This window comes from Pristiophorus japonicus, chromosome 15 (genome assembly GCF_044704955.1).
Source record: "Pristiophorus japonicus isolate sPriJap1 chromosome 15, sPriJap1.hap1, whole genome shotgun sequence".
NCBI lineage: Eukaryota > Metazoa > Chordata > Chondrichthyes > Pristiophoridae > Pristiophorus > Pristiophorus japonicus.
Window position 1 is genome coordinate 41,844,976 of NC_091991.1, and position 27,222 is coordinate 41,872,197.

Sequence of the window (27,222 nt, forward strand, 5' to 3'; positions counted from 1 at the left end):
GTCGGCACGGTCTTAAGTCAGGGTGGAGGTCGGCCGCATCCTATGCATGTGCCCCTGGCCACCAGAATCATGCCAGACGTGGGGTGGTGCCGGATAAGGGAGCCACGGACAAGGGAAAGTCCAACCTGTACATACAAACTCAACAACTTGCATTTACATAGTGCTTTTAGCATAGTGTAACGTCCTAAGGCACTTCACAAGAGCGTTGTCAAACAAAATTTGACATCAAGCCACACAAGGAGATTATTAGGACAGATGACCAGGTAGGTTTTAAGGAACGTCGAAAAGGAGGAGAGAGAAGTAGAGACAGGGAACGGTTTAGGGAGGGCTTTCCTTGGTTTGGGGCCTAGGCAGCTATGTCAGCTAGTTACAAAGATAGGCCGTCTTGGTGATGGTGTGGATGTGTGATCGAAAGCTCATCTCTGGATCAAAGATACCAAGGCTGCGAACGATCTGATTCAGTCTCAGACAGTTGCCAGGGAGAGTGATGCAATCGGTGGCTAGGGAACAGAGTTTGTGGCAGCGACCCAAGACAATGGCTTCAGTCTTTCCAATATTTAGTTGGAGGAAATTTCTGCTCATCTGTACTGGATAACTGACAATTTAGAGACAGTGGAGGGGTCGAGAAGTGGTGGCGAGGAAGCGCTGCGTGTCGTCAGCGTACATGTAGATTTGGGTGTTCTTTGATGATGTCGCCAAGGGGACGCATGTCGATGAGAAACAATGCAACCATAAAATCTGAAAATGCACATTGAAAATCCATGTTTGGTATGCCCATTGAAGTTATAAGAATGAATTCAGTGATGTTCTCTGCAGAATGTTTTCAAACTCTTAACCCCCAGTTGTAATGCTTATACAGTACCATCATTTTCCAAAAACAATCCCCATTCTAGTCATGTGCCCATCCGACATCAAGTCCTGGATGAACTGGGACTCTCTCCAGCTCAACACCTGCTACACAAAGGGATGAATTTTCGGCTTTTTGCATTTTCGCCCGTTTCTGGGCGCAATTCGCGGCGAAGTCAAAAATTTAGCGTTGGGTTAGCGTTAGCGTCAGAGGTCACAAATTTCGCCGAATGAAAGTTCAAGGAGCATTAGCTTTAACTCCGGTGTTGCACCACACTGTGTGCCGGAGCCAAAAGTTCCAGTGCTTCTGGTTTGGTCTCCCGTCGCAAACGCTAATGTAGGGCGCGGCCGCGCGCATGTGCAGTACAACTGGGACTGAACCAGCCATTTCAGATTTTGATTTTCATCATGGACGACGACGATTCCAGACAGCGTGCTAGGCAATTCAGCCACGAGACTAATGAAGCTCTAATGGAGGCTGTGGAAAGATCGTGGCAGAAGTTACATGTTCGGGGTGGATCCAGATCACGGTTATCCATATTTAAAAAGGATCTGGAGGGAAATTGCCTCAGACACTGATCAGGACTGGCACACAGTGCAGAAAGAAATGTAATGATCTGACAAGGGTCATCAGAGTGAGTACAATTTTAATTCATGCACTCCTTCATTACTTCAATTATAAATCTGACACTATTTGTTCTCATGCTGTTGGTGCCTCTCAGCACTCTGTGGGTTGCCTCCTAAGATGCATGACACAGAGTTCGGCACCCTATTTGCCATGAATGATCTTTACATATTAAGATTGCTTTGAGATCTCATAAGATTGCTCCCCACTTCGATGTCTTCCTGATGAACCACGTGCAACTTCCAAGGCCATTAAACAGAGGACTATTACATTCACACAGTATGGTATAAGTGCTTTGGTGGCTATCTGTGCCACAAGAGCAGATGGACCCTCTGGTAATCATTCCCATCTTCAGCTTTGCAGGCAAAGAAGTCGCATAATCGCCGCGGGCAGGTGAGGTCAGGCGACGGTCTGTCTTAGACCCTGCCACTCTCCGACATCGAGGACAGAGTGGCAGACCTCATCAGCGTCACTGGTCGGGCAGCTGCCACCAGGGGGGTGGGGGGGGGGGGGGTGTGATCCCCCTTCGGATACGGAGGGTAAATCCCTGGGATATGTTGGAACAATGCCCTGCAGTGTCTCCAGACTAGGTTGGGACAATGTTCTGCAGTGTCTCCAGACTAGATATAATGGAGTAGCGGCAGTCCTTCAAATGAGCCTGTGCTAAGCGACCTTCCTTATGTCACCTGCCCCCTCCCCTGCCTCTAACTGCTCGTCTATTGCTTTCTACTTCCAGATGACCAGCCACAGGCACAACATCCCTCAAGGGACCACTCCACATTAGGCCACCGTCTGGAAAAGGAAGAGGAGGATACCGATGAGCCAACTGCTGCACAGCATCCAGTGCAGCTTCATTCAACCCCTGCTCCACCACCGGCACTCAGCTCCTCTGAGGACGACATGACGTTCTCGGGGTTTGAGGAATCTGAGGCTCCTGGGACCAGTGGCTTGCAGTAACGCAGTGCTGTGGTTGAATCCCGCAGGCCATCGCTCCGGAGGGCGAGTCGGCAAAGTCGGTCTGCTGGCTGACAGGCAGACGTGGAACTGGACACACTGGGAATGTCCAGGGAGAGCATCCAAGTCAGCCGTCAGCTCCTTGATGTCTTGGGTAGGATCCCCGCAAGCATAGACAGTCTGAATGCGACCATTACAGAGGTAGGGTTGCAGATTGTCGGTGCGAGCCAATCAATGCCCACGAGGCTGGTAGCCTCCAGCAGTGACAGTGGAGTCCCGGAGAGTGTGGTGTGAACCCTTGCAGAATATGGCACATCACAGGCACGAGCTCTGCTGGAGCTTGGGCAGGTGATGCAGTCCATGCCATGCCGCCATACTCTCTGCGTTCCCCACTGTCACACCCAAACCACTTGTGACTGGCGACGCCAGTCAGAAGCCAGGACTTCCACACCACAAGCTGTTCCAGTGCATCCCCAGATGGCGTCTCCATGGTCTCTTCTTCTTCCTTCCCCCCCCCCCACCCCCACCCCCGAATATAGCAACGCTCTGGCAGCCTCGTTGCACGCCATCTTGGTGTCACTTTGGGTAGGAGCAGCAGGCAAGGGAGGGTGGTAAGAGGAAGGGGCTAAAAGACGGTGGGGAAATAAGTGGGGCAGGGTATAGTTACTGCATTATGTTTTTGATGCTGGATGCATATATTTTATGATACAGTATTATGTTAGATAATGTTAAAGTTTCTCACTGGATTATGTTGTTGAATGATCACACTGCTGGATGCACCTTATTTTATTTAATTCAATGAAGGTTACAAAGTTTACAATGCTACAAACATTTTTTGTTCACCTTAACCATTCCTGTGTAGTGTAATTTGCAGAATGAGGGGGGGGGGGGGGGAAAGAGTCAACATGGTGGGATAGAGTGACCAGGCAATGGTCAAACATGCCATTCACTCCAAGCAAAGCATTCAATTATGAGCTGCCAACGTAAGGCTTTTGCAGTGGCGAAATCTCCACAAGGCCTCCCCTGCGGTTGTGGTGCTGGCATGGGTTCCTCATCAGGCTCCTCTTAGTCTTCCTCTTTCCTTCTCCACCCCCCCACCCCACCCAAACTTTCTCCTGAAGTGGTTCTGCAATCCCCACATGGCAATTCCTGTTCCCTCATGATGGCTAAATTGTGTAACATGCAGCACACAATAATGAACTCAGACCTGCTGAGAGGTGTATTGTAGGCAGCCTCCAGAGTGGTCCAGGCATCAGAAGCGCTGCTTGAGCACTCCAATTGGCTGTTCGACAATGTTGCATGTGTCTGCATGGCTCATTATAGTGATGCTCGGCTTCTGTCAGTGTTCTGGAGGGGAGTCATAAGCCAGGTGGCGAGGCCGTAACTTTTGTCCCCGAGCATCAAGCTCTGGCCTTGTGGTTGACGCTGGAACATGCGAGAGACACCGTTCTTACGCAATATCAAAGCATTATAGATACTCCCTGGATATTGGGCATCGACTGCCATGATGCGGAGTATGGTCGCAAACGATCTGTATATTGGAGTGGAATCCCTTTCAGTTTCGGAAAACCTCTGCATTATGTAAAGGTGCTCACTGGGCGATGTGTGTACTGTCAAGGGCACCCCGAACCTTGGGGAAGCCAGCAAATCATCCAAAAACCTACAGCCCTCTCATTTTGGGTCTCCCTGGTCATTAGGAAGTTTATAAAGTCCATTCTGCATACGTACGGTGCAGAAGTCACCTGGCGAATGCAGCAATGTGTAGCGTGCTGCGAGATGGAGCACATGTCCTCCGCTGATGTCTGAAAGGAGCCAGAGGCATAGAAGGCAAGTGCCACAGTCACCCTCGCCTCAATGGGCAGTGCAGTCCTGTTGCCACTGGTAGGCTGTAGGTCTGCCCGTAGCAGCTGGCATATCTCGGACCACCTCTTTTCAGAAGCGCAGCCTGTTAACGCACTGTGCCTCAGAGAGCTGGAGGAATGAGTGATGTTCCCTGTAAACTCGTGGAGGGAAAGTCCTCCTCCCCATGTCTGCGACCTCTTCAATTACGCTGCAAATGATCAACAATATGCCTTCTTCCAGCTTGAAGTCGTATGGCAATAGCAGCCAGGATTACTGGCTCCCGCCCTAGCATGGCCCCCATCTTAAAAATATCCTTAAATGTTCTTCATAAAACAAACTAGAAACTCTTAAACTTCACAATCAAAAGTATGCCGTAACGCAGCCTTCTTCTCCCAATCCTTTTAATCACTCAACTCCAACTTTCTCCTCCAAATTCAAAAAGGCGGCGTTAGCGCCTGGCGTGCCCGGGTTCTCGGGTGGACGCTAAATTGGGCGAAATGCTCGAAAGTTCCGCCTAGGGCGCTAGCGCAGCGATGCACAACGATTTATCAAAACGGTCAAAACAGCAGTGGGACAGTAAGTTTTAGTGCCACCCCAAATCCATTAGCGAAAGTTCTACCCAGGCGCAAAATGTTGTGCGCCTCATTTTTCACCCAAAGAAATAATTTTTGCTCCCCGCCAAGGTGCTAAATGGGGTGCAAATTAGCCGATAATCCAGCCCAAAGAAGCTTTTCAGCCCTCACCAGAAGCACTGCACCTTAGTCACTGATTTCACCCCTCTACTTTCCTGGCTGCTTGCTTGGGCTGAATCGGACAGCGAAAGCATCAAACCTTACATCCTGTTAAACATCAAGACCACTTCCACCGTGGCAACATTGCCAATCTTTGCCCTTACTTGAGCCTCACCATGGCTAAAACTCTCATCCATGCTATCTCCAACATATTCCTTGCCTTACAAGATCCAGAATCTCTAACTCATCCAGAACCTTATTTGAATTCTATCCCATACCAAGTTCCATTCACAGATCACACCTCCAACAGAATTCAACTGCCCAACATATGGATGCCAAAATTCTCATCCTGATCGATAAATCCCCATATGGCCTTGCTCCACTTTACCTCTACAACTTTCTCTCACTTTATTCTATGTTTTTCCACCTTTTGTGCAACCCTCCCACTCCACCATTGGCAGCAAAGCCTATCATCAGGTCTTAGCTCTAAAATTGCTGACACAAATCTTTCCCCCTTTCAGCTAGCTCCTGAAAAGCCGATGATTAAACCAGTCTTTTGGTCAGCTTCCAAACCCTCCTTCCAAATCCTGCACAATGTCCAGTTTCCTCTTGTAAAGTGCTATGAGCCATTTCACTACATTAAAAGGTGTCATACAACTACAAATTGTTGCAACAGACACAGTAAAATCTGGTAGCAAAGAAAAAAGTCTACATTTATGCAAAACATAAAAAGATGACTGCTGCTGTGCTCAAGGCAAAGTTATCCTCTGGGGTTGGGTAATTAAAAGGCTTGTCTTAATTATATGTAATGGGCGATGAGTATACCTCATTCTTCATATAGTTATACTCCATTATACAATGGATAAATCTCAAGTTAATAGCGAGATCACATATGATACCCATCACTAGAGAGTTTGATTCAGACTGAACACAACTGTCCCTCCCTTGCCTCTTACACAGGATCAGCAAATACATGCTTTAAGCAGGAAGCAGCTGAATAGCACAAGGTCAAGCCAGAAGTCCAGAATTGGTTTCTAAACCATTCCCACTTCTTCTGCCCCCAAGCCATTTGAAATAATTTAAAATAATTGTTTAATTATAAACATGCAGATTTAGCCCAGTTTTTTCAGATTTGACTGGAAGCTAGAAATGTATGCAAGAGAAACACATTTATGAGGTTCACATCTCAAAAATCACGTGCATCAATTCTTCAATGCACCATCTGCCTTTAAATAATGCAGTGTGGTAATGTTTAGATATTGATTCACTAACAAGTTATAACTACGTAAAAATCCATAGGAAGCCAGGTAACAAGGCCAAAAACCCGGAGGGGAGGGTGAAGGAAAATATGATGCAGACAATAGCCATTTCTAAGTTGAATACTCTACCTAAATGGAGCAATCTAACTGTCTTTGCATGCAATATCCACACAGCATGGATAATTCTCCTTCCCCAACCACAACACATTCAGGCTGCAAAATATCTGCCAAACTTCCAGTCTTTTTTCTCAGGCGGATCAAACAAACAGCCATGTTCAGTTAACGTGCAAGATTCCCCACACGTGGCCATCTTGTTATTTCACACAACCAAAATCAAACTAGGCCAGTAGTTACATATAATGATTAGTAGTTTGGCCCAGGGACAGCAACACGAGGTGAAAACATTGTTCCCTTTCAGTTAAGGTTAAAAAATAGTGAACAATAAATCATCTTTATAGGACATAAAACAGATCAGTAGATTTTTTAAACACTTTTTATCCTGTCTAATATAATGACAGCAATCTCTTACAAAGATGAGATACCATTCATTCCATTTCAGGTTCAAATGGACGATGAAAAAGGTGACATCACCCACAAAGAATTCATCTGTGACAAAATTTGGATGCTGCTAAACATTTCTCTGTTAATGCAAGACAAAGTTGCTTACGAATGAGGACATCTGGGGCTGGATTTTCAGCTGACTTGCGCCCCATTTAGTTTACTCACCCTGCAGTTTATACCATTAGGAAAGTACTTTTTCATCTCTGGAATTTTATGTTACCTGACGCTACTGGTACATAATTCAGTATTTTTTACAATACTGAATTCTGGTCCAATGCTGCGTACTATTAGCTACTATTTTAAAAACAATCGGGAGTTTCCTGTGAAGGTAGAAGTGTTCGTGTACTAGGAGCTGGATGAAATTGTGTGTGCTAACTGAAGGTTTATTCTTTTGAACTATTAAAAGGAACATAATAAAGAACAGAAACCTGGCAAGCCTTTACACATGCTGTACCAAGGAAGTTTGAGACTACAGATATCTAGCTTCCGCTTTTATGAATCAGGACACAAAAGGATATTCCCAAGCTGTGCCTCTGCCTCCTAATATATTAGAACAGTGATACAGCTGCTCATGCACTTTTCTGGGTTTAATAGCTTTAGCACGCCAGCTCTGTAAACACAACTGGACCTTAAGAGCTCCACATTTGTAGGATCTTCTTCTCTATCTAAGCACACATTAGATCAATCTCATCTAAGTACTAGACATTGATGCCAAAATAGCATCAATCAAATTCTGTGGTGGCTCTTGGGTATATCCTTTTGGACTTCTAAATATCCAAGCTAGTGTGTGTTATTAGGACAGTAGAGATCCTTCATGTAGCCAAACACAGAACCAGAGAATCCGTTTTTTTTGGAAGAGTGGGGGTATACAACATTTTTGTAAAATATAAAATCTTGAAAGCCATTTTTGCTGTGTATTTGGAAGGGACATTTATAGCGCAAAAGGAGGTCATTTTGGCCCATCATGTTCGCGCTGGCCGACAAAGAGCCACACGGCCCTTGGTCAGCAGCCCTGAAGACTATATATAAACCAGTGAACAATGAACAATAGCGGAAAGCTAAAGAGTACCCGGGCCAACCAGTGCGCCCCACACAACTGCAATACCCCTTACACTGAAACATTCTACACTCCATCCCAACCAGAGCCATGTGATATCCTGGAAGGGGCAAAAACCAGATAAAAACCCTACCCAATTGGGGGAAAAGTGTGTCAAAATTCCTCTCCAACCCATCCAGGCGATCGAAACTAGTCCAGACCACCACCCTGGCCCTATTAGATTCACTGCAGTACTTATCATATCTGCACCAGCCAAGAGGTTATCCAGTCTAATCCCACTTACCAGCTCTAGGTCCATAACCCTGCAAGCTACGGCACTTCAAATGCCCATCCAAGCACCTTTTAAATGTGGAGAGAGTTTTTGCATCCAACACCCTTCCAGGCAGTGAATTCCAGACCCCCACAACTCTGTGTGAAGAAGCCCCCCCTCCCACCTCCCAAAGCCCCTTTGAACCTTCCACCAACCACCTTAAAACTATGCCCCCCCATAATTGACCCTTCCATCAATGGAAATAGGTCCTTGCTATCCACTATATCCAGGCCCCTCAAAATGTTGTATACCTCAATGAGGTCTCCTCTCACCTCCTCTGTTCCAATGAGAACAAACCCAGCCTATCCAATCTTTCCTCATAACTAAGATTCTCCATTCCATGCAGCATCCTAGTAAATCTTCTCTGCACCCTCTCTAGGACAATTACATCCTTCCTATAATACGGCGACCAGAACTGCACACAGTACTCCAGCTGTGGCCTAACCAGAGTATTATACAATTTAAGCATAACCTCCTTGCTCTTGTATTTGATGCCTCGGCCGATAAAGGCAATCATTCCGTATGGCTTCTTAACCACCTTATCTACCTGGCCAGCTACTTTCAGGGATCTGTGGACAAGCACTCCAAGATCCCTTTGTTCATCTACACTATTAAGTGGCCTACCGCTTAATGTGTATACCCTTTCCTTATTAGCCATCCTAAAGTGCATTACCTCACACTTCTCCGAATTAAATTCCATTTGCTACTGCTCTACCCACCTGATCAGTAGATTGATATCCTCCTGCAGCCCATGACTTTCCTCTTCATTATCAACCACTCAGCCAATTAGTGTATCTGCAAACTTCTTAATCATACTCCCTATATTCAAATCTAGATCATTGATGTATACCACAAAAAGCAAGAGACCCAGTACTGAGCCCTGCGGAACCCCACTGGAAACATCCATCGCCCTTTGCTTCCTATCACTAAGCCAATTTTGGATCCAACTAGCCAGTTTGCCCTGGATCTCATGGGCTTTAACATTAGTGACCAGTCTAAAATGTGGGACCTTATCAAAAGCTTTGCTAAAGTCCATTTACACTATCCTCATCGACCATCTTGATTACCTCTGTCTGTGAGTGCGTCTGATCTGAGAGGAGTTAGCGAGATTGAGAGATAAAGGTTGTAAAACTTACACAATGTTCCCTGCCAGCATACATTTAGGATCTGTAGCCAGGCACTACAGAAGCTATTCCTGGAACAAATCAGGTTGTACTAAAAAAAGATTACCAGCTAGCCATGGCAGTGTGAGCTGTGAGGAGGATGCTAAGAGGCTGCAGGGTGACTTGAACAGGTTAGGTGAGTGGGCAAATACATGGAAGATGCAGTATAATATTGATAAATGTGAGGTTATCCACTTTGGGTGGTAAAAACAGGAAGGCAGATTATCTGAATGGCGACAGATTCGTAAAAGGGGAGGTGCAACGAGAGCTGGGTGTCATGGTACGTCAGTCAGTAAAAGTTGGCATAAAGGTACAGCAGGCGGTGAAGGCAGCAAATGGCATGTTGGTCTTCATAGCGAGAGGATTTGAGTATAGGAGCAGGGAGGTCTTACTGCGGTTGTACATGGCCTTGGTGAGGCCACACCTTGAATATTGTGTAGTTTTGATCTCCTAATCTGAGGAAGGACATTCTTGCTATTGAGGGAGTGCAGGGAAGGTTCACCAGACCGATTCCTGGGATGACAGCACTGACATATGGAGAGAGATTGGATCAACTAAGTTTATATTCACTGGAATTTAGATGAATGAGGGGGCGGGATCTCATAGAAACATAAAATTCTGACAGGATTGGACAGGTTAGATGCAGGAAGAATGTTCCCGATGTTGGGGAAGTCCAGAACCAGGAGTCACAGTCTAAGGATAAGGGGTAAGCCATTTAGGACCAAGATGAGGAGAAACTTCTTTACTCAGAGTTGTGAGCATGTGGAATTCTCTACCACAGAAAGTTGTTGAGGCCAGTTCGTTAGATATATTCAAAAGGGAGCTAGATGTGGCCCTTACGACTAAAGGGATCAAGGGATATGGAGAGAAAGCAGGAATGGAGTACTGAAATGCATGATCAACCATGATCATATTGAATGGTGGTGCAGGCTCGAAGGGCCAAATGGCCTACTCCTGCACCTATTTTCTATGTTTCTATGATAATGTGATATTTATAATGCAATATCAACTTATGTTCCTCGTCATGTTCTTCCCAAACAATCTGCCTGAGTTACTTCTAGATTTAGTGTCAACGGCATGGATACAGAAGAAACCAAATGAGCCTATTGGATTTGGTCTCTCTCTCTCTCTCTCTCTGCTGATTTATAAACCTTAACATTGTGTAGTCAAGTCTTGAATCAGAGGTAGAAATAGTAAAAGACTGATAAGGTGGCTTTCAGTTGAATCCAGAGAGTAGTAGTGATTCTTGCCATGACTATATAGCCTAAGCTCATATTTCTCAAGACTTTCCAACATACTGGAAAACAATCCATGGTGAGAATGAGCATAAAGGAAGGTGGAGGTATCTTAATCTTAACTGTCAAGTTCACAGCTTCATCTTTCTACCACTGAGGCAAGACAAATTATACCCATTCACAATACGTAACAGAACATACATCGCAATGTTGTGATCATGTGATTATATACAAAGTCTTCCTGTAATCAACACAAAAGAAAACTTGCCATTAATTGATCTTCGTCACTAAGCTTTACAATGGTAATTTTCCTTTGGAAATGTTGAAAGAACAGATTCTGCCCAATGTTGAACAAAAATGTTAGCAACCTTTAGAAAGAATTAAACAAAAAAGGAGACACACACACCAGATAGGCCATTCATCTTAGCCTTCCAAAATAACACTACTGCTCCTCATCACAGCAACTAATGGTTTCTTAAATGATTAGAGTGGTCATCCCCTACTACTGGACCCAGAAGCCCATTTCATGCGTTGATCATTCTAAATTTGCCTTTTACTCATTTTTTCCCTTGTCCTACTTTAAGTTTAGTAGAATACTTGTGGGAGAATCCAAAACTAGGGGCCCACAAATACAAGATAGTTACTAATAAATCCAATGGGGAGAGAGAAATTTCTTTACTCAGAATGTGGCATTCACTACACACTAGTGGTTGAGGCAAATAGCTTTGATGCTTTCAAAAGGCAACTAGATGAGTACATTAGAGAAAAGGGGAATAGAAAGTTATGATGAATGGCTGAGGTGAGATAAATGGAATGAGAGAGACTCGAAGTATAAACACCAGGAGACTAATTGGACCTGTTTGTGTGCGGCATATTTTATGTATTTATGGAACTGCCCTGGAGTACTTGATTTTTTTCCCCATTGCAACAGACAACTGTGAATTGAAAAAAATTGACAAGGTGACCATTATTCTCAGATGGAAGTCAAGAACATTTTCAACATTTAAGGGAACAGATATTTTGAAACGGAGATTGCACAAATTAACGATATTAACTTGCCACAGTCAAGCAAGCATTGAAATTGCTGGCAAAAACCATAAGCAGACCTTAACAGCAGACACTCGAGAGCAGGGGCACAATAAAGAGAAAACTCAACCAACATGGACAGAATCTAACTGCAGGAAGAGTTCCACCCATATGGAACAATTGGGCAGTTTGCTGTGGTGTGTCCAACCAAATTAAAACTGAACAGTTAGCAGATTTTGTCTGAAATCTCGACACAAGCTTCTGGATGGGATTTTACATGACAGCTAGGATACAGTTAAGAGAATGATACTCTATAGGGAAGTAGTTGAAAAGAAAAGCAGTGTCCCTTATGTTTTGTTTGGGGGGGGGTGGGGTGGGGCGAGCAAATCTCCAACCAATCAGCACCACACTACATCCCCAAAGGGATCCTGTACTTCAGGCTGGGTGGAGTCTATGACAAATGCTCTACTGTCATCAGTAAACGGCTCCACTGATCAGCACCTTTTTGTTCCTGACTTGATTCAAAGTCAGATATTCCAGGACTCTGGGGACATTTGTTGCAGATTAACACGAAGGCAAACATCTAGCTCACATTTTAGTTGACCCGAGGGAGGACAGTACCAGATGCTCACATTGAGGAATTATTACCTTCCCCAGCTGACTTCCCTCCCCTTGATGAGTATACAATTAAGATCTCGTGCCATATTTGGGTAGTTTCAACAGGTTTGACTCAGAATCCAGGAACAAAAAGCATGCAGGTCCATGGCTAATCAACAGAGGAACTCAAGGACAAAGATCACATGGTACTGATAATGAACTGCGCACAGTTTCCTTTAAAAAAATATTTTCCAAGTTGACATATGGCTGAGTCATTTGGGTGTTGCCTTCAGTGTATCTTTCTCCTTTAGAAATTCCAATTAAAATTATGGTAAATGAAACTCCTACATTCAAACCCAAAACGTCTTGTATAGAAAATGTTTAGTTTGAAAAATCAAAAGACAGGGAAATAAATCAGTTTTCTGTTGGTTTCACAATCATGTTATTTTTGGACACTTGCATGTGCTATTTTATTCATACATTACCATTAAGATGGTACTTTTGAAATCGTGCAGAATTTTTGTATTGCAAAACCCATTGTAGAATTATGTTTGATTCCCCTTTAATACTTCACTCTTGCAACTATTTGTGTATTAGAAATTCTGGTTTGGAACTGAAAAGTAGTCCATACATGCACAAGTACAAAACTGGAAGTTGGAGTGTCTCGTGACTCAAACATCTGGTTGATCTTACAATAAAAAAGTGACCAACAGTTAACAAGGCTAAAGTCTTGCTACCTTTTGAAACAATTCTTTCCCACTGTACTTGTATGGTATCCATGTGTGCTTCTAATTACAAAACCTTTTGCGAAAGACCAATCTTCCAAAATCTTCTCAATTAAAAACATTTCGCTGCGTAAAATCAGAGCTTTATACTGGAACATTTCTTTTACCCATTCCTCTCATTCTTGGATGAAAAATATTGGCACTAAATTTCAAATACAAACCAATGTTACAGTTCAGGTTAAAAATAAAGTTCTAGCTTACATATTATTGACGTGTTTGTTTTTATGATGTTGAAGAGTCACAGAATTAATGACTTTCAAATGTTTTCCAGTTATTACACTGCCCTTTGCTGGGCATTTAGAAACACTCCCATTTAACCATCTCCAAGTTAAACGACATTGCTCAGGCAGAACAGGGAGACTTTGTCTTCAGGAAAGTTAAGTGCTGTATATCTTAAATCACAAACAGATGTGGAAAATCAACTGTCCACAGTTTCGCAGAATAAAAAAAATCAAGAAAATATAGCTCAAAATGTGATTTATTTTATAGTTAACCTTCAAAATGCTCCTGTATTTCAATATTAAAAAGAGTACACAAACATCTGTTAAACTTTACCAGTTTTTCAATATTCCCAAAACAATAGAAAAGAGTCACTTTTTTTGCACATCCTCCAAGGAAAAGTATAAATGTACAGGCAAAGAAACGTTGATGCGACTTTAAAGTCAATTAAGAAATCTAACAGTGTTTCTAGTGAGACTGTTAGGAGCCTGTTAGTGTACCATTGGCGGCAGGCCTGTGGAGCTCCAGTCACCAGTGGCACATCATAAATATAAAGAAGATAAACATCAAACCTCTAAATGTGCCTAGGATCTGCCTTTTCAGGAGTCCTGAATGCTGCAGTCAATGGCAGTGGAAAATGTGAGCTCTTTATAAGAAGTGGAGGGAAATGATGCCTAATGTCGATTTAAAAATTCCTTAAAAATGCACATATAAAATGAGAGAGATTTTACAAATAAAATTCAACCTACTTCCTTGACAAAACAGTCAGCAGTGGTGATAGTTTAGTACTACTTTCAAGATCGTTTTCCTCCTGTTCATTTGGCACACGGTCTTGCTACTTTCAAGCAGTTAGAAGCTTTAAAGCACTATATAAAGTTACACTGTGTGTCAATGGAAAGCTATCTGCATCAGACCACCATCAGCAAGCTGTAAAATGCTTCCATAGGTTTTATGAGTTTTAAATCCAAAAATGACAAGTGAAGAGTAATGTAAAGACTCAACACGACCAATTTTCTTCTTGGAGTAATGAGAAGTCATTTTAATCCAATCAGTAATCAAAGAGTTTGCATCAAGACCACACTGCTCAATTCTGAATTTAATAAATATTGTAATTTGTAGGCTGGCACCAGAAAAAAATGACAATGAATGCTTCCATAAAATCTCAACTGGTTCACTGATGTCCTTAAGGGACGGGAACCTGCCACCCATATTCAGTGTGTGAGACTCTGAATTTACCTAGCAAGCCACTACTTTGTAAAAGCAACATTATCGAGATTGTATATGCGACCTTGCCAGTGTCGCCCACATACCAAAAACAAATGAGACTTTACTCAGCATTACCCTTCCGATACGAGTTTTCTCTTTTCCTTATATGCGTCTCAAAAATATCAGGCAGCACTGCCGCTCCCCCCACCCACCCTTGTTAAAAACAATTACAAAATAATAATATTCCTACATTTGCTTTATTCATGTGTTTAAATGCCTTTAAAAATCATCGTAATATCCGAGGTAAACTAGAGAGCTTTATCAGGGAGGAGGGATTAGATTTTCTTCTTAGTGCAACATTATGATTGAATTTGAAAGCAAGAAGTTAATTTTGCTTCATAATCCCAACTCTAAAACCTGGCCTATGAACAAGGTGGAAAATTGTATGCTGCCAGTGGGATAGATAGCAAAGTATTAGGTTTGATTTTTTTGCGTGACTGAAAGATGGTGCATGGGTATATGTCAGAATGAAACATCGTTGCCAGTGGAGGCCCAAAGGGATTGCTATTAGGATTGCTGCAATTTATAGAAAGAAAGACTTGGATTTATATAGCGCCTTTCACGATCACTGGACGTCTCAAAGTGCTTTACAGCCAATGAAGTACTTTTGGAGTGTAGTCAATGTTGTAATGTAGGAAAGTTTATGTACAAACTTTTGAGGTCAGAATACTGTGCAGGGTGCCTAAGTTTTCAAATGATGCCAAATTGAGTTCAATAAATAATGCTAACCAACATTTGATAATCGAGAGATCAGGACAGGTTAGGACAATGCGCAGAGAGGTGGCAGATACAATTCAACTTGGATTAGGAAGAGGACGTGAGAATATGGATTACAAATTAAATGTAGAATGCTTGACGGCAACGGGAATGAGATATTGTGGTTTTGGTTGATAGGCCATTAAAACCACTGGTTCAGTGCTCACAGGCCGTGAAGAAACTAAAAAGTAAATGAGATTACATCTGCCGCTAGATTTTTAGTTTATCAGAAACATGTAGATTTACTGAAGGGAGTCAAGAACTGGGCTACAAGGCTGATTGTCAGCATGAGATCATAATTATGAGGGAAAATAATCTATCCTGAGACTTTGTGCTGTGAAGAGCAGGTGGAAGAGAGAAGACTTTAGTGTTTCTTTTTAATATGAAAATTTGGATCCAGGAAAGTTCGTGTGTCAGACACAGGTTTTGTGGACTCGGGGGACATAGTTAGGGGTGCCAAAATAAAATAGGAAATTCCAGCAACATTTTTAAAATAAAGCACAAATGAATTATGAAACAGTAGGGCAAAACAAAGCAAGAACTCTGGAAACCTTAAAAATTCTAAATGTATTGGAACACTTCCTGCATCTCATGTATTTTTATATCATACACATATACATTTGGAACTTTTCACTTCTCTACTCTCCTTGCCACATTAAAGTTTATGCCAATGTGGCTACTTTGACTGCTGATTTCCCTAAATACCAGAAAAAAATATATTGTCATTTACAGGGAAGTCAAATGACCTAGAAACATCAAAAAGATGAAACTTGATTACATTTGACTGCAATTGTGAAAGTTGCACTGCAACAAGAACAACTAAACTAAGTTTTTGTCTTATGCCTCTTGGGAGCACAGAACAGGAACTAGCACATGCAAAAACACACAATTTACCTTGTGTGGGTAGAAAAGCATGGGATGCGCACTTGCCTCTAATTTCCTAAAAGCTACCGTCAGTGGGCAAGGTTCTGCTTTAGGAACACACAAGCAAAAAATTTACCCTATAATTCCAGAGAAATAATCCCTTGCTCCTGAGACACACATTATAGCAAGGAGCACTGCACCGAGCAGCTGGAAATGTCAAGGATAGTATCACATTGATCTATATTATATTTTGCTGCCCTTTGCTGTTATAGTTGCACTTCACCTCGTACATCAATCCAGATGGACAAACGCAGCTGCACTTACGTAGAATGGGAACAAAGGAAATTTTCATTTTGAAATGCAGTAAGTAATCTCCTGCACTTATATACTTCAATTTGACATTTTAATACATTATTAAGACCCAGGCAATTTGAAAATAACTACTTGTGTCACATTCACTTTTTTTGGACCACAGATAAAGCTTTGAAAATAATCGCAATATCTGTTGCATTTTATAAAACTTGTCTACCAAAATTCGCTGTTCAAATTTTCTTTAAAATGAACATAACCACAGCTGCTCGTTGTATAATTTCTGTGATGAGAATTTTATACTACAGTGACAGTACTGAAGTATCTGCTGACTTATGCATCAAGTGCCCAATTAACAGCAAAGGAAGCACCAGGACAAATACAACTCAATTAATTATTTTGAAATTGCATCAAATATTTCTATATTTAAAGAGCTACATGGTGGGGGCTGGGGAGGAAAGGATATCTTCAGTATAACAGTGCCCATTCAAACGAAGAAAAATGATGGCACATTCCATCTTTTAAGATACTAATTTTTCATATTTTACCCATCCTTTTATTTAATCCACTATTGGAAATTTTCCTACACAAATACGATATAATATGCCATTGGAGTATATAGCAGTGAGCAGCTCCATAATAAAACTTGGACTAGTCCTGGACATCAACCCAGAGATGGTGAGGTAGATCTTGACATTCTGCGATAGGGTAAAATGGGCAATAGCAAGTCGGCAGCTCATTTTACATTTCTCCCGATTTTTATTTTCACTAGGAGAGATGTAAAATAAGCTGCTGACTCGCTATCACCCGTTTTACACAATTACACAAAGTCAAGATCTACCTTGATGTCTGAGCTATGAAACAGCAATACAGCTGTGATCTTTATAGTGCTGCAATGTTACTTCCCATTTGAATTTCTAAACATTAACTACTGGAATCAACAGTACTCTATCCTATACGACAGACAATTTATTATAATTCCGTCCAAGGTTGAGAGGTTAACAAGTACTGTTGAGGAAGGTTTAAACTAATTTGGCAGGGGGAAAAGAGAACCAGAGAATAGCAGAAATGAGATCAGTGGACAGATATAAACAGCAGTAAAATTAGAAAGAGAGGAACTTAGTAAAAGTGCTAAAGGAGGTATTAAGGGGCCGATTTTTGGTGCAGTTGTTGAGGCATGTCCGATTTTTTTAGTGGCCGACTGTTTCGCCGTAATAAATTTTAAATTTGGCACAGCGCAGATTGTCCTTAAGCTCTGTGGGTGGAGCTTAAGGTCTGCGCCAAAAACTGAGGTTGCCAGATTAACAAGGGACACACTGAAGGGCTGAGGCTAAGAAGTGAAACATGTCGCTCCTATCCCAGGCCGAAAGGACTCCTCTCCCCCCCCCCCCCCCCCCCCCATTTCTATCCCCGGCTGATAGGCCCCCCCCGCGCCCCCCCCCCCCCCCCCGGTGCCAGTGTTATCCTGGCCCAAAAGGCCTCCCGCCCTGCCATTCCAGGCCTCCCGCCCTGCCATTCCAGGCCGAATGCCTGCCCCCCCAGTGCCACTGCTATCCCAGGCCAAACGGTCCCCCGCCCCCGTGTCTTCAGCTCCACTAAAACAATGGCGCCTTCTCTGTGCCGATTCTCTTAACTTCAGGAAAAGGTTTTTCAGAACGGTGTAGTGTCGCTTTGAAAAAATCCTCGTTGGCTAAACTTGCTTAAATGACCAGAAACGGCACAGCCGCCATCTCCAGTGACGTCAAAAAAAATCGGGAACTAAAAAAAAAAATCGTAATACGTCATTTAGGATAGCGCAGAAACTGCAGATTTTAGTCTGCTCAAAAAAAAACAGCGTAGGCCAAAAAAACGGCACAGAATGGTGGTGTAAGTTCTGCCCTATATTGTATGTATGTCAGTATCCGTAGTGTAATTAAAGGTTGGTGAGCTACAGGCACAAACTGTGACATGGGATTATGATGTGGTGGCATTAAGAGAGACATGGTTCAAACAGGGCTAAGAATGGGCTTTAATATTCCTGGTTACCAAGCATTTTGGAATGATAGAAAAAGGAAAGAGAAGGGGGCGTGGCAGTATTGATTAAGGATGATGTTACAGTTCTAAATAAAAAAAGGACATATTAAATGGCTCGAGGACTGAATCTATTTGGCTTGAGTTGAGGAACAGAGAAGCGGTTACATTGTTGGGATTTTAAATTTTATAAAAAGAGCGCTCCAAACAGTGAGGAGATAGAATATAAAGGCGTGCAACAAAAATAGAATAGTAACATTAGAAGACTTAGCTTTTCCCAATCTATATTGGGGTAATTCAAGGGTAGGGAAGGAGAGGGATTTCTGCTATGTGCACACGAAAACTCTCTCGATCAATATGTCTCCAGTCCAATAAGGAAGGAAGCAGTGTTGTATCTAATAAAGTGGAGCAAGATGAGTGGTACAGTAAGGGATCTGGCTAACAGTGACCACAACATAATTCAGTTTAAAGTAATTACAGAAAGAAACCAGAAAATATCAATAGTAAAAATGCTCAATTAGGGGAAGAGCTAATTTCAGTGATTTAATAAAAAAGGGACAAAGTGCCACACAGAAGGCTTATTAAAAAGGAAGCCATGGAATTAAAAGGAAAGTGGTAGTATGGATAAAAAAACTGGCTCAGTGACAGGAAGCAAAGGGTGATGGTGGATGGATGTTTTTCAGACTAGTTTGCAGTGGTGTTCCCCAAGGGTCAATTTTGAGTTCATTATTCTTTGCAAATTTTATAAATGACCGAGACTCGGGTGTAGGGGACAGCATTATGAAGTTTACAGATGAGATGAAACTTGGCAAAGTAATAGTGAATGATGAGGATAGTTACAAGCTTCAGGATGACAGACAGGATGACGAAATGGACAGAAGCAGATGGAGTTCAATGTGGAGAGTGTGAAGTGCTGCACTTTGGGAAGACTGATATGGGAAGACAGTATACTATAAATGGCACGATTTTGAAAAATGTAGATGAGCAGAGACACCTTGATGTCCATATACACAAATCCTACAAGGTGGCAGGGCAAGTTGCTAATGTGGAAAAAAGCATACGGATTACATAGGTTTATAAATAGAGGAATAGAATATAAAAACAAAGCGATCATGCTGGAACTTTTTAAATCACTGGTTAGACCTGAGCTGGATTATTGTGGGTAATTTAGGTACCACACTTCAGGAAAGATTTAGGGGCCGAAATTTACCTCTGCCCGAAATGGTTCGTACCTTCCACTCCTAAAGTGTTTTTTCCGCCGTGTCAGATGAGGTCGCCTCTTTCGGTAAATTCAACTCTGTTGTTTTTTTTTTTAAATGGACTGAAGTCGGTCATTATGGGGGCGGTAAGTACTTAGAGGGGTGGAAGTGGAGGCGAGACGGAGTCTCCGCTGCCAGTCAGCAGTGGAACGGAGATGACGTCATGATGCGTGTGTGTCACCACGCTCTCCCCTTCACTTAAAGGGGAGAGCCTTCGGCATTTTGAAACTTCGGTCCACTAGGCCACCAGGGAGGGTTTTGGCCGGGCCAACGGTCAGGCATCCTGTTGGCGGCTTGGCCGAACCCAGGGGCGTAACTGTCAGCCCGACCTGGCAGTCGGCCGATAAAAAAAAACACATATCTGGAGCAGCAATCATGGCTCACAGACTGAAAGCAAGGTGCACAGACAGAAAACGCTGTCGGGGGCACTGCATGCCGGATTAAAGATTTTTGGAGCTAAATTTCGTAGAAGGTGCAATGGAGGTGCGGGAGATCGGCAGTGCACCCTTTAATGATTCACTCAGGACGGTTGGCAACAGTAGGGCGGAAGTGGGGGCCGCCGCTTTCTGGCGGTAAGAGGCCTTTTTGGGAGAGTTAAATTTCGGCCCCATAAAGTCCTTAAAGAGGGTACAGAGGTCATTACCGGGGACGAGGGACTTCCATTACGAGGAAAGGTTGGAAAAGTTATGACTGTTCTCCTTGGAACAGAGAAGGTTAAGAGGTGACCATAGAGATTTTCAAGATGATGAGTTTTTAAATAAAAAAGTAGAGAGAGAAAAATTATTCCCTCCAGCGTGTGGGTCAATAACTAAACGTCATAGATTCAAAATCATTGGCAAAAGATCTACAGGGGAGATGACTTTTTTCACTCAGTTATCCAAATTGGGAACATTCCACCTGAAGGTGGTGGAAGCTGGTCCTAAAAATAATTTTAAAAAAGGGAGTTGGACAGATACTGGAGGATGAGGAATTTACAGGGATACAGACCAAAAGCAGGGGCGTAGGACTAAGCACCACTGCTCTTTCAAAGAGCTGGCACAGGCACAATAGGCCAAATGCCCCCCTCTGTGATGTAAGTTTCAATGATTCTATAAAAACGGTCAATGCGCCTTGAAATAACGTCTGCAAAGCTATCAAAACAAGGCCAGAATTAGAGAAACTATTTGTTTCCTTAAGGCAAGTTTTCTCACTGCTACGGAATTAAATATAATTTTTACATTAAAAAAAACATTTCCAGGTCAGATGGACAAGAATGAAGCTTGCTCAATGCTGTTTGAGAATGGACCTTATTTCCAATTTCAGGGGAGCATCTTTATGCTTATTGGCCCAAAGTTAGATAATAGCACTCACTTATTTATGGGCAAATGCCAGAACAATTTCAGGCGAGGGCAGATGGATGTTTAAACATGGAAATCGAGAAGTTGTTTCGGAGATGTGCCAATCTGCCATTAGCTTTGTGAAAACAGCATCTCACTGTTTAGCTCCCCATTCAAATGCATTGAATGGCATCAATTTCCTGTACTTGCACAGTAGATATGAAGTTACCTCTCCACAGAAAGTTAAGTCAAGTTATTTCAAGTACCCTTTTAACAAAGTGATGTGTTAATTACTGCCAATCAACTTCTTTGGCACTGAAATTTAACTATTGCCAGTGTGGAATTCCATTCCTTCAGGTTTTAGTTGTTGGAGTTGTTTTTAATGTAAAAGTAATACTTTTTAAAAAAAAAACATTTTCTTCATCTTTTTCTCTCAATACAATTTTTCACGCCCTGTTCATTTCTCTCCCTACCTGATTTAACATGCAATTCACCCACTCCTTTCACAATCTTTCAACCTGATTGGTTAAGGAGATACACAGTTGCTTTTCCCGTTCACGTCGTTCACAAGTGTCCTCTAGAGGGTGCCACGTCATTTTCATCTCGCACTTGCAGCGCAAAATATCATGGGAGATTAAATGGGCATTATCAAGTTGAACCAACGGTGGACGTCACATTAAATCCTGGGCCAATGTTTCAAAAGATAATGAAAAGTCAGACAAGTTTCCCCCAAAGTCTCTACAGAAATTTTGGGAGTCTTAACTGAATAACTGCTTGATAGTTTAGAAGTGTATAGATAGGTTCCCAACATTTTGAAATAAATCGTATATTAATAGTTATCTATGATTAGTTATTTTACATACTCAATTGAATGAGCTCAAGTAATGTGTACTGTTTTTGGCAGAAGAATCTAACGTGGTTGGACATTTACTTGTCTAAAGAGTATTTGTTGTTGGTGAGGAGTGAGAGGATTATTACGGAGACTTCTTGGTGTAGATTAGCAGTGGATTATAGAGGAGACTTGGGGAGATTTCTTGGTGTAGATTAGCAGAAATGTTATTTCCATTAAAGTTTTGAGAGACTATAATGGGGTTCTGGATTCATGACTTGGGATAGGTCACAGCATCTGAAAATTGAGCAGTGATACAGGTACTGGACAAAAAAAAATCAAATCACATGTTGGCGAAGAACCCATTTGTAAAAACTTAAAAAGGGAGAGAAATATTCAAATAATAATCTGAAAAAAATCAGAGAAAGGACTGCCTCTCTGTCCATCAAGTAATTTTCCTTTATTTTAAAATTTTAGATGAAAATTAAAAATGGAAAAAAGATGGAATCACTGAGCTCAAACCTTTTCCAATTACTTGTCTGTTAACTTCATTTGATTTGTCGTCAGGCAGGGGTTTCCAAAACCAGAGAAGCTGTGATAAACCTCAGACTGCCAGATTTTTTTTCTGAAATACTCAAAACGGTCAAATACTGCCAGTAAGTATCTCTGTTGCATTGCTTGCATTCCTGTAGACAGACAATGATGGCCCAATGTTGACGATGGCAGATAACCCATCGTGCAATCAATACTTACACTGCATACATTGTAGTACATCCCCTACTAACCAGAGCTGGATTTCTGCAAGTATCACCAGCATGTCCACTGGATTGAGGTGTTGCACTGTTCCCTCATGTAACACAGGAAACAAATAAAAAGGTAATTCACCACCAGACCATCACTCAAGGTAGATATTGGAATGGTGACAGAGTCAAATGCATTTTTGATTTAGTGACTGTACTCGAATTTTGTATCTTATTTGTGCTACTAAAGCCTCAACTCTTGTGCCTGCACTTAACTCTGGAGGAACACGAGGCCGACTAGGACCTCTCAGAATACATGCTACTGGAAATTAAACTAAACTAAAGATCCTGAATTTATTAAGCAAAAAGTCCAAAGGTTGATAGATATAGTTTTGATAAAAGAAAAAGGCATAATTGGGCTCCAATTACATAGTTTTGCTAATGTAATTTCGACATTGTGCATACAACCTTAAAGACTAACTCTGCTCCTTCCTCTACTGACAATTAATAATTTTGCAATAAAAATCACTACTAAAAAGCCATATAAATCACTTACCTAATCTTTTGAGTAAATAATCACTTCTGTACCTCTCAACCATCTAAATTTATATTACATGCACTGTAATTTTCCAGAAGTGATTAACCCTAAAGGCCCGCTTGTGTGATGGGCAAGTTGGTGAACTAAACGCATCAAAGCCAGTATACAACCTTTTTATGGCCAACTTTGTATGTCAGAGAATTAGTGCGAGACATCTGCATGAAAGATCAATGTCAATGAAACAACTGGTGTGCCTCAGTAAGATACTGGGCAGATCCTGGCTCCGCCATGCCACAATTGAATGACTTAATCAGGATGTGCATATAATTCAACTAATTTCTGGTATACGTGTAGTACAGGACACGGAATAAAAAACTACACATTCAGATGGGTTTTAATATCGAGCTTACTGAAGCCTCCCCACCTGGCGATACCTTCCATCACTTGCCATGGCCAAATTGCCAGGGTGGCGGTGTGGCCCTGATCACCAAATCTCACCTTGGTCGATCACCCCACTCATCTGGCGCCTTCTACTTTGAGCACCTCTCCTTGTTCCACCCCTAGCTCTTCTTTAAAATCCTCATTCTCTACCGTCCACTCAAAGTATCACGTCATATTTCGGTAGGAAACTTCTTTCCTCCCTCAGCCTCTGCAACAAGTGACTTTTCATCCTCAGCAATTTCAACTCACCTTGACCTCTATCCTAGAGTTCACTGCCCTCCTTAACCTCTCCCTCCATATAAGCTCTCCTATTCAATCACTGCCCCACCTTCAACCTGGTCATCTCACATGGCCTCTCTACTCCCATCATCTCAATCACAGATAAGGCAGTCTCTGATCACTTCCTTGTATCCCTCTCCACGTGCATCCCCATTCTATCCCACTTCCTTCTGCGTTCACCCCTGGAAACAACTCTCCTCAAGTCACTCCCAATGACACTTTCAAATTCTCAACTGTATAGCCCTCCAATATATCTGCATCTACTGATCTGCTCAATTACTTCACCTCCAACTTTGATGCACTTGTCCCCAGTAAAACCCTTGTGCTCTACCACTCTGGTCTGGTCTTTCCCGTGGTATAGCACTCATCTCCATTTTCTTAAGTCCAAGGGTTGCAGACTTGAACAATATGGCAGACAATTGGTTTAGCCTATTCATCGCCAAATCTGGCTGGACCACATAAGCGCCATCAGGTTCTGCTCTGCCAAAACTCGCTCACTATTCCAGGAGCATCCTGGAGTGCAAAGGTAATCCCCGGCATCTCTTCACTACCAACACTCTTCTTAAACCCCTCTACTATTCCCCCTCCATCCTCACCTCCAACATGAAGTTTGGGGAGCAAATGAATGCCTTTGTCTCTAAGATTAGGACCATCCGTTCAGCTGTTTCTGCTGCATCCCTGTCTTCCCCTGGCCCATCAAGCCAAACTTCCCCCAAAGATTACCCCCGGCCCGAACTCATTTTTCTCATATCTCCAATCATGCCCTCTCAGAGCTCATCTTGTCCACGAAACCCACATCCTGCTCTCTCGACTTTATTCCCACTAAACTGATGACTACCCAACTTTCCTTACTGGTTCCCCCCTGCTTGCGGATATTTTAATGGTTACGGTTCCCTCTCCTCAGGTACTGTGCCCCTCCCTTTCAAATGTGCCATCATTACCTCCCACCTCAAAAAACTCACCCTCGACTCCAGTGTCCTTGCAAACTACCTCCCCATCTACAACCTCTCTTTCCACTCAAGTCCTTCAATTTATTGTCGTTTCCCAAATCCTTACCCATCTCCCGTGCAATCCCATGTTTGAACCTCTTCATTCAGGTTTCCATCCCTGCCACAGCACCCCAATGGCCTTCAGTCACAAATTACATCCTGTGATTGTGCCCATAGTGCACAATCCTTCTTGACCTGTATACAGCCTTTGACACAGTTGACCACACCATCCACCTCCAAAGCCTCTCCTCCATTGTCAGCTGAATGGGTCAGCCTTTTTTGCCTGGTTCCATTCTTATTTATCCAGTTGTAACCAGAGAATCTCATGCACTGGCTTCTCGTCCCAATCCCACATTGTTATCTCTGGAGTCCCTCAAGAATTTATTCTTGGTCACCTCCTATTTCTCATCTACCCGAGAAGGGCAACCTTCTTTTACAACTTTTACAAAATTAAGTAAAATGTAAATGTTTATTTTTTATGGTTGTTCTATATTTTCTTCCCTTAGCAATTTGTATATGAATAAATCCAGCCAAATCCTACTATGTCCTTGAGTTCAAAGACCATTTCCAAACTTGTTTCAACAATCAGCCACCTACTTAAATTCCCCCCACCCCCAATCACCAAGTGTGAAGAGTTTATGGACTACCTTATCTCAAGGATCAAGACTATCCACACAGCTATCTCAACCACTTAAAAAAGAAAATAAATAAATTGTAAATGTTGGAAATCGGAAACAAAAACAGAATACACTGCCAATACACAGGTCATTCAGTATCTGTAAAGGAGGAGCCAGATTACCATTTCAGATAGAAGTGTTCTGATAAAGGCTTCTAACCACAATGATTTACAGATTGACCAGCTGTGTATTTACAACATTTTCTGCTTCAGTCACAGCCTCCTCCTCCTCCTCCCCTTCAGTATTTTCCTGCCCCAACCCGAGCCCTTATCACTCAAACTTCCCCCCCCCACCCCATCTCCCCACTAACATTCACCAGGCCCATCTCCTTCCCATCCAACCAGTTCTCCTTACTCCAATCTTTGCTAACATACCTTTCTAACGTATTCTCTTCTCCAAAACCTTCATTCTTCCTTCAAAAAAAAACTCACTCTTGATCCCTTCATCCTCTCCAACCATGATCCCATATCTAACTTCCCTTTCTTCTCCAAGGTTTTTGCACCAGTCATCACCCCCCCAGTGGATTGCTATCCTCTCCTAAGATTCCTTTTGTCAAAACCCTTCAATCTAGCTTCCATCATACTCAGCACCACTATCAGCCTAATCATCAAGGGCTTTGAAATGTTCTGCAATTGCAAATACAGTGTATTATCCCTTCTCATCCTGTCTCAACATCTGTGATGTTTGAAACACTCAACCACAACATCTTCCTCCACCACCATCTCTCCCCTATGCTTCCCCTCGGAGGAGTCGCCCTTATACGGCTCCACTCCCTAAATAACCACATTTACAACAATGGCTTTTCCTCTAACCTCTACAAGGTCACCTCATTCACAATGTTCCATCTTTGGCTCCTTATTTTTATCATTTGCATGCTGCCCTTTGAGATATTCGCAACAGACGTGGGGAGAGTTTGTATTGGCCTGCCAGCAACATCTATTGGGAAATGGAGTGCATTAAATTTTATGGACAGAAAAAGTCAAATGAACATTTGGACAATGATCACTTTACCGCAGCCAAAACATTGGGTATTAACAGTCCTTTTAAATTGCTGCAGGTCTTTAAACACTGCAGCAGAATGCTATTTACTGTTTCGAAATAGGTGAGCTCCCAATCAGGGGAGTTTACAACACTTGGAGCAGACATAAATTATTCTAATTAAATGGACTTTCAAAACATCACAGAAGTTATAGCAGTGTTAGCACCAGTGACATCGGGCGGGTGTGCGTCATTCTCATCCTGCCACAGTTCCGGTAGGATTTCCATCCTAGTGGAAAATCCAGGCTCTTGTAACAACAAACAGAAAAACACTTCGACCCCATGCTTGGATAATGCTGGCAGCTGTGGTCACAAATTGTACTTTGTAAAGAAATAATGTTCGGCCTAATGGTAGCAGCCTTGCCTCTGAATCAGGAGGCTGTGGGTACAAGTCATGGATTTGAGAATATAATCTGGATTTACACGTCTGATTGGTACAAAATTGTAGGCATCGTCATTCAGGTGAGATATAAAACTGAGTTTTGTCTGCATGTTCAGCTGGCATCATTCAAAATTCTCTCGCTGTCCTGACCAACACTTATCCCTCAAACTACACCTCCAGAAACAAAATAACTAGTCACTTATCTCATTGCTCTCTGGGAACTTGCTTATGTGCAAATTGCCTGCTATATTTGCCTTCAAACCAGTGACTGTACTTCAAAAACAATTCATTGGCAAAAGGCACTATATAAATTTATTTC

The 27,222-nt window shown here is 42.4% G+C and overlaps 1 protein-coding gene across 3 annotated transcripts in view; it reads right to left on the minus strand.

Annotated features, from left to right (window-relative positions):
* Nucleotides 1–27,222, minus strand: part of mdfic (MyoD family inhibitor domain containing) — a 196,704-nt gene that overhangs the window by 14,345 nt on the left and 155,137 nt on the right. The window lies entirely within an intron of this gene.